The sequence below is a fragment of the Hypanus sabinus genome, unplaced genomic scaffold (genome assembly GCF_030144855.1).
Source record: "Hypanus sabinus isolate sHypSab1 unplaced genomic scaffold, sHypSab1.hap1 scaffold_597, whole genome shotgun sequence".
Lineage (NCBI taxonomy): Eukaryota > Metazoa > Chordata > Chondrichthyes > Myliobatiformes > Dasyatidae > Hypanus > Hypanus sabinus.
The window spans coordinates 168,255-184,358 of NW_026781453.1; the positions used below are offsets into that span (position 1 = coordinate 168,255).

The 16,104-nt window shown below is 61.9% G+C and overlaps 1 protein-coding gene across 1 annotated transcript in view; it reads left to right on the forward strand.

Annotated features, from left to right (window-relative positions):
- LOC132389546 (NACHT, LRR and PYD domains-containing protein 3-like) overlaps positions 1–16,104 on the forward strand; it is a 35,263-nt gene that overhangs the window by 15,241 nt on the left and 3,918 nt on the right. The window lies entirely within an intron of this gene.

Here is a 16,104-nt window from a genome sequence, read left to right on the forward strand (position 1 = left end):
CTTACTGCCTTTATACCATTTATTCTGCTGCCCTTTCCTCAAAGCCTCTCTCTGTGTCAGATCTGGCTTTACTCCATGCAGTTTCTTCACTGCTCTATCGCTCTGGGTCCCATCCCCCTTGCAAATTAGTTTAAACCCTCCCGAAACATGCTAGCAAACCTACCAGCAAGGATATTGCTCCCCCTCGAGTTCAGGTGCAACCCAGCCAATCTGTACAGGTCCCACCTTCCCCAGAAGAGATCCCAGTTGTCCAAAAATCTAAAACCCCGTCCCCTGCAGCAACTCCTCAGCCACGCATTCAACTGCCATCTCATCCAATTCTTACCCTCACTATCACGTAGTACTGGCAACAATCCTGAGAACACCACCCTTGAGGTCCTCTTCTTCGGCCTTCTGCCTAGTTCCCGAAACTCACACTTCAGGACCTCATCCCTCTTCCTGTCTATGTCGTTGGTACCAATATGTATCACGACTTCTGGTTGCTTTCCCTCTCGTACCAGGATGTCATGCACCCGGTCAGAGACAACCCGGACCCTGGTACCCGGGAGGCAACAAACCATGCGTGTTTCCTTCTCACGTCCAAAAAATCTCCTCTCTGCTCCCCTGACTATAGAGTCTCCAATGACGACAGCTCTCCTCCACTCCGTCCCACCCTTCTGCACCACAGGGTCAGACTCAGTGCCAGAGGCCCTGCCACCGTGGCTCACACCTGGTCGGTCGTCCTCACCAACAGTATCCAGGACGGTAAACTTATTATTCATGGGAATGGCTACAGGGGTGCTCTGCACTACCTGTCTACTCTCCTTCGCTTTCCCCCCTCGGACTGTCACCCAACGACCTGCTTCCGGCAGCCTAGGTGTGACTACCTCCCTGTAGCTCTCATCTATGGCAGCCTCATTCTCCCTTATGAGTCGAAGGTCATCCAGCTGCTGCTCCAGATTCCTCACACGGTCTTCCAGATCGCCCAGCGCTTACACTTCTGGCAGATGTGACTCTGCAGAAGAGGGGATTTCCCCCAAGACTGCCTCATCTCACAGGAGAGGCACATCACCGTCTCAGCAGGCATTGTAAAGACCTGTCAAAGCCTCAAATCTCCACTCACTCACTGGCCGCTTTCCACGGGCCACTCAGCTTGAGCTACCCCTCTATTTATTTGTTCGAGCTTTTCAAACTGCTTGGTCAATCAGCTGCTTTCTGCTGAGTCTGAGCTATTCAAATCTTCGTTGTCTTGATTTGCACAGTCCAATTGCCAAAACTGCCAGAATCTCTCAAGTCAAAGCCTCATATTTCCACTCCTTCACTGGCCCACTCACTCACTGGCCGCGTTCCATGACACTACTGTTTGTTTCCTTTAATTCCATATCCACTATGCCAGTTTTCTAAGTAGACACTGACGCAAAAGACTGTTTAAGATCTTCCCCATCTCGTGATGCTCCACACATAGACAACCACTCTGATCTTCTAGGGGACCAATTTTGTCCTTTACTATCCTTTTACTCTTAATATACTTGTAGAAACCATTCGGGTTTACCTTCACATTATCTGCCAACACAACCTCATGTCTTCTTTTTGCCTTCCTGATTTCCTTCTTTAGTATTCCCTTAAATTCACTATACTCTTCAAGTATCTCATTTGTTCCTTGTTGCCTGTACCTGCTAAACACCTACTTAACCAGATCACCAATATCCCTTGAAAAACAAGGTTCCCTATCCCTGTTAACTTTGCCTTTAATCCTGGCAGGAACATGCAAACTCAGGATGTAAGCGCAGTTCAGTAACTCCACTTACTGAATACATCATTGCCAGAAAACAACTTATCCCAATCCACTCTTCCCAGATCCTCTCTCATTTCCACCAAATTGGCCCTTCTCCAATTCAGAACCTTAACTGGTGTACCAGTCCTATCCTTATCCATAATTATCTTGAAACTAATGACATTATGGTCACTGGACCCAAAATTTTCGCTGACACATACTTTTGTCACCTGACCTGTCTGATTCCCTAATAGATCAGGTACTGCACCCTCTCTTGTTGGTACCTCAATATATTGATTTAGAAAACTTTCCTGAACACATTTGACAAACTCCACGCCATCTAACCCTTTCACAGAGTGGGAGTCCAGGTCAATATGTGGGAAGTTAAAATCCCCTACGATTACAAATTTCTGTTTCTTACATTGGTGTGCTAACTCTCAACAGACTTGCTCCTCCGATTGGGCCGTATATAATAATACCCTATTAGTGTGGTCACAGCTTTCCCGTTCCTCAGCTCCACCCATACGGCCTCTGTAGACGAGCCCTCCGGGCTGTCCCGTCTGCACACAGCTGTGAGATTCCCCTGACTAGTAATGCCACTCCTCCCCCTTTCATCCCTCCCCCTCTATCACGTCTGAAACAACATAACCTCGGAACATGAAGCTGCCAGTCCTGCCCCTCTTGCAAACCAAGTCGTACTAATAGCAATAATGTTGAGATCACCATGTGCCAATCCACGCCCTAAACTCATCTGCCTTACACACAATACTCCTTGCATTGAAATAGATGCACCTGAGAACATTTCTATCACGTACAAACCATTGATATCTGTCGAAACAGGCAGTCCTCGCATGACCATTATCCTCCTCCACATCACTATCTGCTCTAAAACTCTGCCCCGTCCCCCTGCAACCTTGTTTAAAACCCCCAGAGCAGAACTTGCTAGCCTACCGATAAGGATGTTAGTTCCCCTCCAGTTCAGGTGCAAACTGCCCAATTCGAACTGGTCTCACCTCCCCTGGAAAAAGCCCAATTGTCCAGAAACATGAACCCCTCCATCATGTACCATCCCCCCAGCCACGTATTTAGCTGCATTATTTCTAGCCTCACCATCACGTGGTACGGGTAGCAAACCACCTGTGGGATCTCACGTTCCCATCCCCCATTCATTCTCTGGGCTCTCTGTTTCCACTCCCCCTTTCTGCTGTTGGATCTCTCCTCAGCATCCCCCTTCCTCCTGTGGGATCTCCCTCCCCAATCCCCCTTCCTTTTGTGGGATCTCTCTTCCACATCCCCCTTCCTCCTTTGGGATCTGTCTTTTCCTGAGGTATCCTGAGGTATCTCTCTTCTGCATCCTGCTTCCTGCTGTTGGGCCTCTGTTCCCAATCTCCCTGCCTCTAGTGGGATCTCGCTTCCCGATCCCCCTTCCTTCCGAGAGATCTCTCTTTCCTAACCCCTTCCTCCTGTGGGATCTCTCTGCCGCATCCCCCTTCCTCCTGTGGGATTTGTCTTTTCCATACACATTCATCCTGAGGTATCTCTCTTCCGCATCCCGCTTCCTGCTGTTGGGCCTCTGTTCCCAATCCCCCTTCCTCTAGTGGGATCTCTCTTCCCGATCCCCCTTCCTTCCGAGGGACCTCTCTTTCCTAACCCCTTCCTCCTGTGAGTCCTCAGCTCCTTTGCCCCCTCTTCCTGTCGGATCTCACTTCCCCATGCTCCTTCCTCCTGTGGGATCTCTCTCCCCCATCCCCCTTCCTCCTGTGGGATCTCTCTCCCTCATCCTTTCCTCTTGTGGGAACTCCCTTCCCATCCCCATCCTCCTGTGGGATCTCTCTCCCCCATCCCCTTTCCACCTGTGGGATCTCTCACCGCCATCCCCCTTCCGCCTGTGGGACCTCTCCCCCCCATCCCCCTTCCTCCTGTGAAATCTTCCTCCCCCATCCCCCTTCCTCCTCTGGGATCCCTCGGCGCCGTCTGTGGGACCAACCTCCCTCGTCCCCCTTCCCCCCGAGGGATCCCCCTCCCCCGTCCACCTTCCCCCCTGTGGGATCTCTCTCCCCCGTCCCCCTTCCTCCTCTGGGATCTCTCTGCCACATCCCACCTGCATACTCTCCGTCCCCCGTCCACCTTACCCCCTGTGGGATCTTGCTCCCCCGTCCCACTTCCCCCCTCTGGGTTCTCCCTCCCGCCTCCCCATTCCCCCCTGTGGGATCTCCCTCCTGTGTCCCCCTTCACCCCTCTGGAATCCCTCTCCACCGTCCCCCTTCATCCTGTGAGATCTTCCTCCCCCATCCCCCTTCCCCCCTGAGGGATCCCCTCCCCCGTCCACCTTCCCCCCGTGGGATCACCCTCCCCCGTCCCCCTTCCCCCTGTGGGATCTGACTCCCCTGTCCCCATCCCTGTGTGGGATCTGACTCCAGTGTCCCCCTTTCTCCTGTGGGATCGCCCTCCCACGTCCCCCTTCCTCCTGTGGGATCTCCATCCCCCGTCCCCCTTCCGACGGTGAGATCTCCCTCTCCACCGTCCCCCTTCACCCCTCTGGAATCCCTCTCCACCGTCCCCCTTCACCCTGTGAGATCTTCCTCCCCCATCCCCCTTCCTGCTGTGGGATCCCTCGGCGCCGTCTGTGGGACCAACCTCCCTCGTCCCCCTTCCCCCCTGAGGGATCCCCCTCCCCCGTCCACCTTCCCCCCTGTGGGATCCCTCTCCCGACTCCCCCTTCCGACTGTGAGATCTTCCTACCCCATCCCCCTTCCTCCTGTGGGATCTCCCTCCTGCCTCCCCCTTCTCTCCTGTGGGATCTCACTGCCACATTCCCATTCCGACCGTGGGATCTCTCATCCCCGTCCCACATCCACCTGTGGGATCTCTCTGCCCCATCTCCCTTCCACCTGTGGGATCTCTCTTCCACATCCCCCTTCCTCCTGTGGGATCTCCCTCCCCCGTCCCCCATCCTCCTGTGGGATCTCTCTGCCCCGTCCCCCTTCCCCCCTGTGGGATCCCCCTCCCGTGTCCCTCTTCACCCTTGTGGAATCCCTCTCCACCGTCCCCATTCCCATTGTGGGATCTTGCCTCCCCCGTCCCCCTTCCCCCATGTGGGTTCTCCCTCCCGCCTCCCACTTCCCCCCTGTGGGATCCCTCTCCACCGTCCCCCTTCACCGTGTGGGATCTGATTCCCGTGTCCCCCTTCCTCCTGTGGGATCTCCCTCCCATGTCCCCGTTCCTCCTGTGGGATCTCTCTGCCCCGTCCCCCTTCCTCCTGTGGGATCTCCCCTCCCCCATCCCCCTTCCTCCTGTGGGATCCCCCTTCCCCATCCCCCTTCCTCCTGTGGGATCTCCCTCCCCCGTCCCCCTTCCTCCTGTGGTATCTCCGCTCCCCCGTCCCCCTTCCTCCTGTGGGATCTCTCTGCCCCGTCCCCCGTCCACCTGTGGGATCCCCCTCACCCGTCCACCTTCCCCCCGTGGGATCTCTCTCTCTCGTCCCCCTTCCTCCTGTGGGATCTCTCTCCCCCTACCTCACTGCGTACTCTCCGTCCCCCGTCCACCTTACCCCCTGTGGGATCACTCTCCCCCATCCCCCTTCCCCCTGTGGGATCCCTCTCCCCCATCCCCCTTCCTCCTCTGCGATCTCTCTGCCAGATCCCCCTTCCTACCGTGGAATCTCTCTTCCCCGTCCCCCATTCTCCTGTGGCATCTCTCTGCCCCGTCCCCCTTCCTCCTGTGGGTTCTCTCTGCCCCGTCATCCTTCCCCCCTGTGGGATCCCCCTCCCCCATCCACCTTCCCCCCGTGAGATATCCTTCCCCCTTTCCCCTTTTGTGATCCCCGTCCCCAATCACCCCTGTGGAATCCATCTCTACTGTACCCCTTCCCCCTGTGGGATCTTGCTCCCCCGTCCCACTTCCCCCCTCTGGGTTCTCCCTCCCGCCTCCCCATTCCCCCCTGTGGGATCTCCCTCCTGTGTCCCCCTTCACCCCTCTGGAATCCCTCTCCACCGTCCCCCTTCCCCCTGTGGGATCCTGCTCCCCCGTCCCTCTTCCTTGCTGTGGGTTCTCCCTCCCGCCTCCCCATTCCCCCCTGTGGGATCTCCCTCCTGTGTCCCCCTTCACCCCTCTGGAATCCCTCTCCACCGTCCCCCTTCACCCTGTGAGATCTTCCTCCCCCATCCCCCTTCCTCCTGTGGGATCCCTCGGCGCCGTCTGTGGGACCAACCTCCCTCGTCCCCCTTACCCCCTGAGGGATCCCTCTCCCCCGTCCACCTTCCCCCCGTGGGATCACCCTCCCCCGTCCACCTTCCACCCTGTGGGATCCCTCTCCCTCGTCCCCCTTCCCCCTGTGGGATCTGACTCCCCTGTCCCCCTTCCTCCTGTGGGATCTCTCTCCCCCTTCCCACCTACAGGCTCTCCGTTCCCCGTCTACCTTCCCCCCTGTGGGATCCCTCTCCCCCGTCCCCCTTCCCCCTGTGGGATCTGACTCCCCTATCCCCCTTCCTCCTATGATATCTCTCTGCCACATCCCTCTTCCTACCGTGGGATCTCTCTTCCCCGTCCCCCATTCTCCTGTGGGATCTATCGTCCCCTTCCCCCAACCACCTGTGGGATGTCTCTGCCCCGTCCCCCTTCCCCGTGTGGGATCCCTCTCCCCCGTCCACCTTCCCCCTTGTGGGATCCCCCCCCCTTCAACCTTCCCCATTTTGGGATCCCCGTCCCCAATCACCCCTGTGGAATCCATCTCTACTGTACCCCTTCCCCCTGTGGGATCTTGCTCCCCCGTCCCACTTCCCCCCTCTGGGTTCTCCCTCCCGCCTCCCCATTCCCCCCTGTGGGATCTCCCTCCTGTGTCCCCCTTCACCCCTCTGGAATCCCTCTCCACCGTCCCCCTTCCCCCTGTGGGATCCTGCTCCCCCGTCCCTCTTCCTTGCTGTGGGTTCTCCCTCCCGCCTCCCCATTCCCCCCTGTGGGATCTCCCTCCTGTGTCCCCCTTCACCCCTCTGGAATCCCTCTCCACCGTCCCCCTTCACCCTGTGAGATCTTCCTCCCCCATCCCCCTTCCTCCTGTGGGATCCCTCGGCGCCGTCTGTGGGACCAACCTCCCTCGTCCCCCTTACCCTATGAGGGATCCCTCTCCCCCGTCCACCTTCCCCCCGTGGGATCACCCTCCCCCGTCCACCTTCCACCCTGTGGGATCCCTCTCCCTCGTCCCCCTTCCCCCTGTGGGATCTGACTCCCCTGTCCCCCTTCCTCCTGTGGGATCGCCCTCCCATGTCCCCCTTCCTCCTGTGGGATCTCCCTCCACCGTCCCCTTTCAGACTGTGAGATCTTCCTCCCCCGTCCCCCTTCCTCCTGTGGGATCCCTCTCCCCCATCCCCATCCCCGTGTGGGATCTGACTCCAGTGGCCCACTTCCTCATGTGGGATCGTCCTCCCGTGTCCCCCTTCCTCCTGTGGGATCTCCCTCCCACGTCCCTCTTCCTCCTGTGGGATCTCCCTCCCCCGTCCCCCTTCCTCCTGTGGGATCTCCCTCCCCCGTCCCTCTTCCTCGCTGTGGGTTCTCCCTCCCGCCTCCCCCTTCCCCCCTGTGGGATCCCTCTCCCCCATCCCCATCCCCGTGTGGGATCTGACTCCCGTGTCCCCCTTCCTCCTGTGGGATCTCCATCCCCCGTCCCCCGTCCGACTGTGAAATCTTCCTCCCCCATCCCCCTTCCTCCTCTGGGATCCCTCGGCGCCGTCTGTGGGACCAACCTCCCTCGTCCCCCTTCCCCCCGAGGGATCCCCCTCCCCCGTCCACCTTCCCCCCTGTGGGATCTCTCTCCCCCGTCCCCCTTCCTCCTCTGGGATCTCTCTGCCCCGTCACCCATCCTCCTGTGGGATCTCTCTGCCCCGTCACCCTTCCCCCCTGTGGGATTCCCCTCCCTTTGCCCCTTCCCCATTTTGGGATTCCCGTCCTCCTTCCCCCCTGTGGGATCTCTCTCCCTCGTCCCCCTTCATCCTGTGGGATCTCTCTCCCCCTTCCTAACTGCGTACTGTCCGTCCCCCGTCCACCTTACCTCCTGTGGGATCACTCTCCCCCATCCCCCTTCCCCCTGTGGGATCGCTCTCCCCCATCCCCCTTCCTCCTGTGGGATCTCTCTGCCCCGTCACCCTTCCCCCCGTGAGATATCCTTCCCCCTTTCCCATTTTGTGATCCCCGTCCCCAATCACCCCTGTGGAATCCCTCTCCACCGTCCCCCTTCCCTCCTGTGGGATCTCCGTACCAAAGTCCCCCTTCCCTCCTGTGGGATCACTCGGCGCCGTCTGTGGGACCAACCTCCCTCGTCCCCCTTCCCCCCTGAGGGATCCCCCTCCCCCGTCCACCTTCCCCCCGTGGGATCACCCTCCCCCGTCCACCTTCCCCCCTGTGGGATCCCTCTCCCTCGTCCCCCTTCCCCCTGTGGGATCTGACTCCCCTGTCCCCCTTCCTCCTATGATATCTCTCTGCCACATTCCCCTTCCTACCGTGGGATCTCTCTTCCCCGTCCCTCATTCTCCTGTGGGATCTATCGTCCCCGTCCCCCAACATCCTGTGGGATCTCTCTGCCCCGTCTCCCTTTCTCCTGTGGGATCTCTCGTCCCCATCCCCCAACCACCTGTGGGATGTCTCTGCCCCGTCCCCCTTGTGGGATCCCCCTCCCCCGTCCACCTTCCCCCCTGTGGGATCCCCCCCTTCCCCCTTCCCCATTTTGGGATCCCCGTCCCCCTTCCCCCCTGTGGGATCTCCCTCCCGTGTCCCTCTTCACCCCTGTGGAATCCCTCTCCACCGTCCCCCTTTCCCCTGTGGGATCCTGCTCCCCCGTCCATCTTCCTCGCTGTGGGTTCTCCCTCCCGCCTCCCCCTTCCCCCCTGTGTGATCCCTCTCCCCCATCCACCTAGCCCCCTGTGGGATCCCCCTCCCCCGTCCCTCTTCCCCCTGTGGGATCCCTCTCCCCCGTCCCCCTTCCCTCCTGTAGGATCTCCCTACCAAAGACCACCTTCCCCTTGTGGGATCTTGCCTCCCCCATCCCCCTTCCCCCCTGTGGGTACTCCCTCCCGCCTCCCACTTCCCCCCTGAGGGATCCCTCTCCACCGTCCCCCTTCACCGTGTGGGATCTGACTCCCGTGTCCCCCTTCCTCCTGTGGGACCTCCCTCCCACGTCCCCGTTCCTCCTGTGGGATCTCTCTGCGCCATTCCCCTATCTACCTGTGGGATCCCCCTCCCCCGATCAACTTCACCCCTGTATGATCCCCCTCCCCCGTCCACCTTCCCCCCTGTGGGATCCCTCTCCCTCGTCCCCCTTCCCCCTGTGGGATCTGACTCCCCTGTCCCCCTTCCTCCTGTGGGATCTCTCTCCCCCTTCCCACCTACAGGCTCTCCGTTCCCCGTCTACCTTCCCCCCTGTGGGATCCCTCTCCCCCGTCCCCCTTCCCCCTGTGGGATCTGACTCCCCTATCCCCCTTCCTCCTCTGCGATCTCTCTGCCAGATCCCCCTTCCTACCGTGGAATCTCTCTTCCCCGTCCCCCATTCTCCTGTGGCATCTCTCTGCCCCGTCCCCCTTCCTCCTGTGGGTTCTCTCTGCCCCGTCATCCTTCCCCCCTGTGGGATCCCCCTCCCCCATCCACCTTCCCCCCGTGAGATATCCTTCCCCCTTTCCCCTTTTGTGATCCCCGTCCCCAATCACCCCTGTGGAATCCATCTCTACTGTACCCCTTCCCCCTGTGGGATCTTGCTCCCCCGTCCCACTTCCCCCCTCTGGGTTCTCCCTCCCGCCTCCCCATTCCCCCCTATGGGATCTCCCTCCTGTGTCCCCCTTCACCCCTCTGGAATCCCTCTCCACCGTCCCCCTTCCCCCTGTGGGATCCTGCTCCCCCGTCCCTCTTCCTTGCTGTGGGTTCTCCCTCCCGCCTCCCCATTCCCCCCTGTGGGATCTCCCTCCTGTGTCCCCCTTCACCCCTCTGGAATCCCTCTCCACCGTCCCTCTTCACCCTGTGAGATCTTCCTCCCCCATCCCCCTTCCTCCTGTGGGATCCCTCGGCGCCGTCTGTGGGACCAACCTCCCTCGTCCCCCTTACCCCCTGAGGGATCCCTCTCCCCCGTCCACCTTCCCCCCGTGGGATCACCCTCCCCCGTCCACCTTCCACCCTGTGGGATTCCTCTCCCTCGTCCCCCTTCCCCCTGTGGGATCTGACTCCCCTGTCCCCCTTCCTCCTGTGGGATCTCTCTCCCCCTTCCCACCTACAGGCTCTCCGTTCCCCGTCTACCTTCCCCCCTGTGGGATCCCTCTCCCCCGTCCCCCTTCCCCCTGTGGGATCTGACTCCCCTATCCCCCTTCCTCCTATGATATCTCTCTGCCACATCCCTCTTCCTACCGTGGGATCTCTCTTCCCCGTCCCCCATTCTCCTGTGGGATCTATCGTCCCCTTCCCCCAACCACCTGTGGGATGTCTCTGCCCCGTCCCCCTTCCCCGTGTGGGATCCCTCTCCCCCGTCCACCTTCCCCCTTGTGGGATCCCCCCCCCTTCAACCTTCCCCATTTTGGGATCCCCGTCCCCAATCACCCCTGTGGAATCCATCTCTACTGTACCCCTTCCCCCTGTGGGATCTTGCTCCCCCGTCCCACTTCCCCCCTCTGGGTTCTCCCTCCCGCCTCCCCATTCCCCCCTGTGGGATCTCCCTCCTGTGTCCCCCTTCACCCCTCTGGAATCCCTCTCCACCGTCCCCCTTCCCCCTGTGGGATCCTGCTCCCCCGTCCCTCTTCCTTGCTGTGGGTTCTCCCTCCCGCCTCCCCATTCCCCCCTGTGGGATCTCCCTCCTGTGTCCCCCTTCACCCCTCTGGAATCCCTCTCCACCGTCCCCCTTCACCCTGTGAGATCTTCCTCCCCCATCCCCCTTCCTCCTGTGGGATCCCTCGGCGCCGTCTGTGGGACCAACCTCCCTCGTCCCCCTTACCCTATGAGGGATCCCTCTCCCCCGTCCACCTTCCCCCCGTGGGATCACCCTCCCCCGTCCACCTTCCACCCTGTGGGATCCCTCTCCCTCGTCCCCCTTCCCCCTGTGGGATCTGACTCCCCTGTCCCCCTTCCTCCTGTGGGATCGCCCTCCCATGTCCCCCTTCCTCCTGTGGGATCTCCCTCCACCGTCCCCTTTCAGACTGTGAGATCTTCCTCCCCCGTCCCCCTTCCTCCTGTGGGATCCCTCTCCCCCATCCCCATCCCCGTGTGGGATCTGACTCCAGTGGCCCACTTCCTCATGTGGGATCGTCCTCCCGTGTCCCCCTTCCTCCTGTGGGATCTCCCTCCCACGTCCCTCTTCCTCCTGTGGGATCTCCCTCCCCCGTCCCCCTTCCTCCTGTGGGATCTCCCTCCCCCGTCCCTCTTCCTCGCTGTGGGTTCTCCCTCCCGCCTCCCCCTTCCCCCCTGTGGGATCCCTCTCCCCCATCCCCATCCCCGTGTGGGATCTGACTCCCGTGTCCCCCTTCCTCCTGTGGGATCTCCATCCCCCGTCCCCCGTCCGACTGTGAAATCTTCCTCCCCCATCCCCCTTCCTCCTCTGGGATCCCTCGGCGCCGTCTGTGGGACCAACCTCCCTCGTCCCCCTTCCCCCGAGGGATCCCCCTCCCCCGTCCACCTTCCCCCCTGTGGGATCTCTCTCCCCCGTCCCCCTTCCTCCTCTGGGATCTCTCTGCCCCGTCACCCATCCTCCTGTGGGATCTCTCTGCCCCGTCACCCTTCCCCCCTGTGGGATTCCCCTCCCTTTGCCCCTTCCCCATTTTGGGATTCCCGTCCTCCTTCCCCCCTGTGGGATCTCTCTCCCTCGTCCCCCTTCATCCTGTGGGATCTCTCTCCCCCTTCCTAACTGCGTAATGTCCGTCCCCCGTCCACCTTACCTCCTGTGGGATCACTCTCCCCCATCCCCCTTCCCCCTGTGGGATCGCTCTCCCCCATCCCCCTTCCTCCTGTGGGATCTCTCTGCCCCGTCACCCTTCCCCCCGTGAGATATCCTTCCCCCTTTCCCATTTTGTGATCCCCGTCCCCAATCACCCCTGTGGAATCCCTCTCCACCGTCCCCCTTCCCTCCTGTGGGATCTCCGTACCAAAGTCCCCCTTCCCTCCTGTGGGATCACTCGGCGCCGTCTGTGGGACCAACCTCCCTCGTCCCCCTTCCCCCCTGAGGGATCCCCCTCCCCCGTCCACCTTCCCCCCGTGGGATCACCCTCCCCCGTCCACCTTCCCCCCTGTGGGATCCCTCTCCCTCGTCCCCCTTCCCCCTGTGGGATCTGACTCCCCTGTCCCCCTTCCTCCTATGATATCTCTCTGCCACATTCCCCTTCCTACCGTGGGATCTCTCTTCCCCGTCCCTCATTCTCCTGTGGGATCTATCGTCCCCGTCCCCCAACATCCTGTGGGATCTCTCTGCCCCGTCTCCCTTTCTCCTGTGGGATCTCTCGTCCCCATCCCCCAACCACCTGTGGGATGTCTCTGCCCCGTCCCCCTTGTGGGATCCCCCTCCCCCGTCCACCTTCCCCCCTGTGGGATCCCCCCCTTCCCCCTTCCCCATTTTGGGATCCCCGTCCCCCTTCCCCCCTGTGGGATCTCCCTCCCGTGTCCCTCTTCACCCCTGTGGAATCCCTCTCCACCGTCCCCCTTTCCCCTGTGGGATCCTGCTCCCCCGTCCATCTTCCTCGCTGTGGGTTCTCCCTCCCGCCTCCCCCTTCCCCCCTGTGGGATCCCTCTCCCCCATCCACCTAGCCCCCTGTGGGATCCCCCTCCCCCGTCCCTCTTCCCCCTGTGGGATCCCTCTCCCCCGTCCCCCTTCCCTCCTGTAGGATCTCCCTACCAAAGACCACCTTCCCCTTGTGGGATCTTGCCTCCCCCATCCCCCTTCCCCCCTGTGGGTACTCCCTCCCGCCTCCCACTTCCCCCCTGAGGGATCCCTCTCCACCGTCCCCCTTCACCGTGTGGGATCTGACTCCCGTGTCCCCCTTCCTCCTGTGGGACCTCCCTCCCACGTCCCCGTTCCTCCTGTGGGATCTCTCTGCGCCATTCCCCTATCTACCTGTGGGATCCCCCTCCCCCGATCAACTTCACCCCTGTATGATCCCCCTCCCCCGTCCACCTTCCCCCCTGTGGGATCTCTCTCGCTCGTCCCCCTTCCTCCTGTGGGATCTCTCTCCCCCTTCCCACCTGCGTACTCTCCGTCCCCCGTCCACTTTACGCCCTGTGGGATCCCTCACCCCCATCCCCCTTCCCCCTGTGGGATCCCTCTCCCCCGTCCCCCTTCCTCCTCTGGGATCTCTCTGCCACATCCCCCTTCCTCCTGTGGGATCTCTCTGCCCCGTCACCCTTCACCCCTGTGGGATCCCCCTCCCCCGTCCACATTCCCCCCGTGGGATATCCTTCCCCCTTTCCCCTTTCCCATTTTGTGATCCCCGTCCCCAATCACCCCTGTGGAATCCATCTGTACTGCCCCCTTCCCCCTGTGGGATCTTGCTCCCACGTCCCACTTCCCCCTCTGGGTTCTCCCCCCCCACCTCCCCCTTCCCCCCTGTGGGATCTCCCTCCCGCCTCCCCATCCCCCCCACTGGGATCCCTCTCCACCGTCCCGCATCCCCCTGTGGGATCTGACCCCCGTGTCCCCCTTCCTCCGGTGGTATCTCCCTCCCCCATCCCCCTTTCTCCTGTGGTATCTCCCCTCCCCCGTCCCCCTTCCTCCTGTGGGATCTCTCTGCCCCGTCCCCCTTCCTCCTGCGGTATCTCCCTCCCCCATCCCCCTTCCTCCTGTGCTATCTCCCCTCCCCCGTCCCCCTTCCTCCTGTGGGATCTACCTCCCCCATCCCCCTTCCTCCTGTGGGATCTCCCTCCCCCGTCCCCATTCCTCCTGTGGGATCTCCCACCCCTGTCCCCCTTCCTCCTGTGGGATCTCCATCCCCCGTCCACCTTCCTCCTGTGGGATCTCTCTGCCCCGTCCACCTTCCTCATGTGGTATCTCCCCACCCCCGTCCCCCTTCCTCCTGTGGGATCTCTCTGCTCCGTCCCCCTTCCTCCTGTGGCATCTCCCTCCCCCGTCCCCCTTCCTCCTGTGGGATCTCCCTCCCCCGTCCCCCTTCCTCCTGTGGTATCTCCCTCCCTCGTCCCCCTTCCTCCTGTGGGATCTCTCTGCCCCGTCCCCCTTCCTCCTGTGGTATCTCCCTCCCCCATCCCCATTCCTCCTGTGGGATCTCCCTCCCCCGTCCCCATTCCTCCTGTGGGATCTCCCTCCCCAATCCCCTGTCCTCCTGTGGTATCTCCCTCCCCCGTCCCCCTTCCTCCTGTGGGATCTCTCTGCCCCGGCCCCCTTCCTCCTGTGGTATCTCCCCTCTCCCGTCCCCCTTCCTCCTGTGGGATCTCTCTGCCCCGTCCCCCTTCCTCCTGTGGTATCTCCCCTCCACCGTCCCCCATCATCCTGTGGGATCCCCCTCCCCCGTCCCTGTGGTATCTCCCCTCCCCCGACCCCCTTCCTCCTGTGGTATTTCCCCTCCCCCGTCCCCCTTCCTCCTGTGGGTTCTGACCCCCGTGTCCCCCTTCCCCCCTGTGGGATCTTCCTCCCCCGTCCACCTTCCTCCTGTGGGATCTCTCTCCCCTATCCCGCTTTCTCCTAAGAGATCTCTCTTACCCGTCCCCCTTCCTCCTGTGGGATACCCCTGCCCCGTCTCCCTTCCTCCTGTGGGATCTCCCCTCCCCCGTCCCCCTTCCCCCCTGTGGGATCTCCCCTCCCCCGTCCCCCTTCCTCCTGTGGTGTCTCCCCTCCCCCGTCCCCCTTTCTCCTGTGGGATCCCCCTCCCCCGTCCCCCTTCCTCCTGTGGGATCCCCCTCCCCCGTCCACCTTCCTCCTGTGGGATCCCCCTCCCCCGTCCCCCTTCCTCCTGTTGGATCCCTCTCCCCCGTCCCCCTGTGGGATCCCTCTCCCCCGTCCCCCTGTGGGATCCCCTTCCCCCGTCCACCTTCCCCTGTGGGATCCCCCTCCCCCGTCCCCCTTCCTACTGTTGGATCCCTCTCCCCCTTCCTCCTGTTGGATCCCTCTCCCCCGTCCCCCTGTGGGATCCCTCTCCCCCGTCCCCCTTCCCCCTGTGGGATCCCTCTCCCCCGTCCCCATTCCCCCTGTGGGATCTCCCACCCCTGTCCCCCTTCCTCCTGTGGGATCTCCATCCCCCGTCCACCTTCCTCCTGTGGGATCTCTCTGCCCCGTCCACCTTCCTCATGTGGTATCTCCCCTCCCCCATCCCCCTTCCTCCTGTGGGATCTCTCTGCTCCGTCCCCCTTCCTCCTGTGGGATCTCCCTCCCCCGTCCCCCTTCCTCCTGTGGTATCTCCCTCCCCCGTCCCCCTTCCTCCTGTGGGATCTCTCTGCCCCGTCCCCCTTCCTCCTGTGGTATCTCCCTCCCCCATCCCCATTCCTCCTGTGGGATCTCCCTCCCCCGTCCCCATTCCTCCTGTGGGATCTCTCTGCCCCGGCCCCCTTCCTCCTGTGGTATCTCCCCTCCCCCGTCCCCCTTCCTCCTGTGGGATCCCTCTCCCCCGTCTCCATTCCCCCTGTGGGATCTCCCACCCCTGTCCCCCTTCCTCCTGTGGGATCTCCATCCCCCGTCCACCTTCCTCCTGTGGGATCTCTCTGCCCCGTCCACCTTCCTCATGTGATATCTCCCCTCCCCCGTCCCCCTTCCTCCTGTGGGATCTCTCTGCTCCGTCCCCCTTCCTCCTGTGGGATCTCCCTCCCCCGTCCCCCTTCCTCCTGTGGTATCTCCCTCCCCCGTCCCCCTTCCACCTGTGGGATCTCTCTGCCCCGTCCCCCTTCCTCCTGTGGTATCTCCCTCCCCCATCCCCATTCCTCCTGTGGGATCTCCCTCCCCCGTCCCCATTCCTCCTGTGGGATCTCCCTCCCCAATCCCCCTTCCTCCTGTGGTATCTCCCTCCCCCGTCCCCCTTCCTCCTGTGGGATCTCTCTGCCCCGGCCCCCTTCCTCCTGTGGTATCTCCCCTCCCCCGTCCCCCTTCCTCCTGTGGTATCTCCCCTCCACCGTCCCCCATCATCCTGTGGGATCCCCCTCCCCCGTCCCCCTTCCTCCTGTGGTATCTCCCCTCCCCCGTCCCCCTTCCTCCTGTGGTATTTCCCCTCCCCCGTCCCCCTTCCTCCTGTGGGTTCTGACCCCCGTGTCCCCCTTCCCCCCTGTGGGATCTTCCTCCCCCGTCCACCTTCCTCCTGTGGGATCTCTCTCCCCTATCCCGCTTTCTCCTAAGAGATCTCTCTTACCCGTCCCCCTTCCTCCTGTGGGATACCCCTGCCCCGTCTCCCTTCCTCCTGTGGGAT